Here is a 6,000-nt window from a genome sequence, read left to right on the forward strand (position 1 = left end):
CCATACAACATCTTCCTCAGTGCAGCACGGAAAAGTTTACTGTCAAAAGACGATGATGATAATGATCATAATGATGATGATGATGATGATGACGATGACGACGACGACGGCGGCAGCGGTGAGGATGATGATGGATACAGATAAAACATCTAGTCGAACATTTTTTCATATAGTTTTAATAAACGCCACTGAATTTTTTCCTCGTTAATATAATGAGCTCTGTGATGAAGGAAATTAGAAAATTATCTGGAATTAGATGTCAAAGATTATACCAAATATCTGCCAATGCATATTTATTGTCCAAAAGTACGATGGCACTATCCATATATCTGAATGAGATAACCTTTACAAGTTAGAAAGATACAAAATACATAATTTATTTTATCGCACTGATATGATTTCTTACTATTCCAAATATGATTAACACATGACCGGCTGTTACTCAAAAAAAAAAAAGAGAGAGAGAGAGAGAGAAAAAAGAAAAGAAAAGAAAGCAGACAAAAAAAACTTTATCTTACACAGAAATGTTTAAAAATTGAAAGAATCATGCTTTGAAACATGTTATTAAATCGCCAGACTATGTCAGTATTGCATAAAAGGTTAGCATTTTCTTCAAAATTTGATTTATTTAGTTAACGATCTATCAAAAAATGTAGTTATACTATTCATGCAAACCCTATGATAAATGACTTGTAAACATTGAATAGAAAGTATTATTCTTTCGCAGAACGAAATGTGGAGAATACATGCATATATATATATATATATATATATATATATATATATATATATATATATATATATATATATATATATATAATAATAATAATAATAATAATAATAATAATAATCATTGTTTATATGGAACTGAAAGCAAAAAAGAAAACGTTGAGAAATGGAGTAAATGGGATTATAACTAGAAGAAAGATATTTGTATGCATGGAAAGAGGGGGAAAAAAATCTACTGTTCAGAAAAGCGAAATGTTGAAGCAGTAAAACAATCTAACGAAGAACTTACAACTCTATTATACAACACATGAAATCTTGATGTTTTGTGGAAGATTATAAAAGTTTTTGAAAGAAACAGTAACTTTTCTGTTATTGAGATATAAGAAGAAACAGGCAGATAAAAATATCAGAAATATACATGATTTCTTTCTTTCAAATACAGAATATCTAATATTTTACAAGATTACTTTGTTTTATTTCCTGCTAGTACCAATCCAGTGTGTACAGAGGAAATTATCCCCTGTTTTTATGATATTAACTTATTTAGGGACGTCATGCCAATACCTACTGATAAATGCTGTTCTTCTTTCATGAGAGAAGTTCTTCACTGAAGCAGTTTACAATGGAAGTAATATTATTTACTGCTGGGAAGGCGGCGAGCTGGCAGAGTCGTTAAACACGCCGGGTGACCTGCTTACCGCTATTTCGTTTGTCTTTACGATCTGAGTTCAAATTCCGCCGATGTCGACTTTGCCTTTTATCCTTCCGGGGTCGACTAATTAAGTACCAGTTGCGTATTGGCGTCGATCAAATCGACTGCCCCCCTCCCCCAATATTTCGGGCCTTGTGCCTAAAGTAGAAAAGAATGTTATTACTGCTACGAAGGTGGCGAGTTTGGCAAAGTCATTAGCACGCCGAGCAAAATGCTTAGCGATATTTTGTCCGTCTTTACACTCCGAGTACAAATTCGGCCGAAGTTAACTTTGCATTTCATCCTTTCGGTGCTAATATAATAAGTACCAACTGATTACTGGGGGTCAATGTAAACGAGCAATTTTGCTATACACAATTTTGTTATACACCAAGGTGGATATTGCCTTTATCCTCTCTTGTGTGATAAAAAAAATACTAATCTAATTATCATCATCATCGTCGACGTCATTATTACCTTAGTAGTTAGAGTGTTGCTCACGTGAGATCGTGGTTTCAGTTCCTTGGTGAGTTGTACTCTTTAGTAAACCACTTCATCTCACGTTAGTCGGCGATCCCTTCGAAACGGTGCCCCCTGTGTTCAGGCAGCACCCATCTAATGGACGGAGTGAGCTAATGCACAGCACATACATTTGACCACTATAAAACAAACCATTTGTGCAGGTTGTTCGGCAAATGCTGGACACCCATACGTCGCCTTCGACGGCAGAATCCGTCAACACTGTCATCATTATTATTAGGAGCAACAACAGCAGTATTATTAGTTATATCACTGTTTTATGAGCAATTATTTATTCCCGTAGCGGACTTTAATATTGCAATAAAACCTTATAAGCAATAACATTTTTGCTTTGTTTTATGTTTTCCTTCATTCTTTTACCAATGGACAGTTGTAATAATAACTCTGTTTTTCTTGGTTGTCATCTCACACAGCTAGCTCTAGCTGTAATATTTGTTAATAAACCTATACAAAATACACAGATTTCATGGATTCCAACATTTTCATCGACCTCCACATTGGATCGTTAAATGGAATCATTAATATTTAAAGCGATAGTCCATGATCTCATTGGGTAATTATGAATTCAGTAAAGAACGCAAAAAAATGAAAACTGAAAACCAAAAAGTTACAAATGTCAGCATCACACAAAGGAACAGAACATGAATTTCAGTGTGGACCAATCATCTGCGAAAATATGCTGATAATCCATGACGTGATTATCTTTAAATCATCATTATTCTCGTTGTTATCATCATCATCATCATCATCACAACAACGTCATCATCGTCATTATTATCATCATCTTCACCAACACCATCATCATCATTGCCATGGTCATCATCCTCATTGTTTTCACGTCCACTTTCCCAAGCTTCTACGCATCAGAGTCTATGGAGGCAGATTTTTCAGCAGTCTAATGACCTTTCACCGTCTAATCCCCTCTCGTTTCTAAATGAGGTGGAATCTCCTTATGGCCAGACATATTTTCACCGAAGATTAGAAAGCAACGACATCGCTTCTATGATTGTGACACACATTTCCAACTATCACATGAATGTCGAAAAAATAAGGCACACACACACACATACACACACACACACACACACACACACACACACACACACACACACACACACACACACACACACACACACACATGACAGGCATCTTTAGTTTTCGTCTACCAAACCGTCTTACAGGTTCTGGTGTTCTGGTTAGTCCTGGGTTTTCAATATGAGGAAACCTGAAACTAAGTTTTTAGAAAGCGATCTTCTTAATCCCATGACCCAAACTTCCACTGAATTCTTTTATTCTTTCATTTGTTTCAATCATCTGACTGCGGCCATGTTGGAGCACCGCCTTTAGTCGAACAAATCAAACCCACGAATTCTTCTTTGTAAGCTTAGTACTTACTCTATTGAATTATGTTGCCAAACCGCCAAGTTAAGGGGACGCAAACACACCAACATCGATCGTCAAGCGATGGTGAGGGGACAAACACAGACACACAAACATATACATATATGCGTATGAGTGGCTGTGTGATACGTAGCTTACTTACCAACCACATAGTTCCTGGTTCAGTCCCACTACGTGGCACCTTGGGCAAGTGTCTTCTACTATAGCCTCGGGCCAACCAAAGCTTTGTGAGTAGATTTGGTAGACGGAAACTGAAAGAAACCCATCGTATATATATATATATATATATGTATGTATGTGTGTGTATATGTTTGTATGTCTGTGTTTGTCCCTCCAACATCGCTTGACAACCGATGCTGGTGTGTTTACACCCCCGTAACTTAGCGGTTCGGCAAAAGAGACCGATAGAATAAGTCCTAGGCTTGCAAAGAATAAGTCCTGGGGTCGATTTGCTTGACTAAAAGGCAGTGTTCCAGCATGGCCACTGTGAAATGACTGAAACAAGTAAAAGAGTAAATATACATATATATATATATATATACGACGGGCTTCTTTCAGTTTCCGTCTACCTCACAGGACTTTGGTCGGCCGAGGCTGTAGCAGAAGACACTTACCCAAGGTTCCACAGAGTGGGACTGAACCTGGAACGATGTGGTTGGTAAGCAAGCTTCTTACCACACAACCACGCTTGCGCGAAGATTTGTTTTTAATTCCTCTGTAATTAATCTTCCTTTGTAATAATATTGGCTTCGAATTTTGGCCGGTATTTTCTGCCAAATTACATAGAATTCTTTCGACTCTTACTCATAAGAAAATTACAAAAATCCATTGTTTGTGCGTAAGAATCTGTTCAGTGTAATTTTTGATATACGAGGATTCACAGATACAAAACAAGACTGAATTTAAATATATTTATGTTTTCAGTCGTGCAAACATAAATACATTTAAATTAAGTGTGTGAATCCTCATATATCAAAAATTACACTGGATAGATTCTTACCCGCAAACAATGGATTGTTATAATTTTATTATTGGTAAGAATCGAAACAATTGTATGTAATTCGTATTTAATATATATCATTTGTTATATTATATTATTATAAGAATATGATATAGTATAATATTATGTTAATAATTTTAATTTTTTTAAGTGACAATTCTATATCTCCCTTATCTATTCATTTATATAAATTTAATATGAACCAATGTGAATTGTATGGCTTTTCTCTACAAAATTGGGAATTAATCAAAGGAGCCAGTGAAAGATAGGATGCTTGTATCCCTATTTTCTCTGTATTGGATTTAATTTAAGATATTACTTACCTTATCGTGGCACTCCGTTCGGTTACGACGACGTGGGTTCCAGTTGATCTGATCAACGGAACAGCCTGCTCGTGAAATTAACGTGCAAGTGGCTGAGCACTCAACAGACACGTGTACCGTTAACATAGTTCTCGGGGAGATTTAGCGTGCCATAGAGTGTGACAAGGCTGGCCCTTTGAAATACAGGTACGACAAAAACAGGAAGAAAGTAAGAGAAAATTGTGGTGAAAGTGTACAGCAGGGTTCGTCACCACCCCCTGCCGGTGCCTTGTGGAGCTTTAGGTGTTTTCGCTCAATAAACACTCACAACGCTCGGTCTGGGAATTGAAACTGCGAGTCTGCTGCCCTAGCCAGTAGGCCATTGCACCGCCACACTTATCTTATATACATATATACACAGCCGAATTGTGTCCAAGTGTTGTTGCTACAACTGAATTGTTTCGGTGGGAGCAATGTAAGTATAATGTAATTATTTACATTATTTACATTCAACGGATATTTGTCTTCATCTTGTTTGCTGTTAACACAACGTTTCGGCTGATATACCCTCCAGCCTTCATCAGGTGTCTTGGGGAAATTTCGAATCTGGCATGAGGACAAATATATGTAAATAATGTACATAATTCATCATCTCTTAAATATAGAGCTGTAATGATACAATTATTTAGATTACATAACACAACCATAAAACACTTAAGTTCATCAGGCAACTTCTAAAAATGAATGAACAATGACTGTTTGAGTAGTAGCTTGGATTTCAGCATGTGAAATTACAAATCAGAACTCCGATTTATAATTGGTCTCTCTATCTATTCCTCTATAATTATTCGTTCTCTAATTTTCGTCCTCAGTGTTTTTCCGTCTCTACCTCTCCTTCTTCTTTCTTTATTTTTTCTCCCTATTCAACTTTTCTTAGTCGTATTATTTCTTATTCTACCCCCATTTCCCTCTATTATCCTCTCCCTTCGTTTATCCTTGATTACTGGTGCTAAATTTATGATTACGTGTGTTTGTGTGTGTGTGTGTGTGTGTGTGTGTGTGTGTGTGTGTGTGTAATAAAATTTCGAGTTCTGAACCGACCTTGTTAATGACTAAACCGGAACTTGTCTGGTTGGAGTAAATGTGTCCTTGACGCCAAATGTTTTCTTTATCGGGTGTAATTGACCTCCGCCGACTTTTTAATGTCTATACCTGAAATCATACGCACAACTCCTTCCATTTATATTCGATTCTTGATTTACAGCTTCGAGACAGACCTACTTTGAACCTCTTATATATCGATATACGGATTTGTAAATTCACTAGTTGCAAACAAT

This window comes from Octopus bimaculoides, chromosome 5 (assembly GCF_046866305.1).
Source record: "Octopus bimaculoides isolate indiv1 chromosome 5, ASM4686630v1, whole genome shotgun sequence".
Lineage (NCBI taxonomy): Eukaryota > Metazoa > Mollusca > Cephalopoda > Octopoda > Octopodidae > Octopus > Octopus bimaculoides.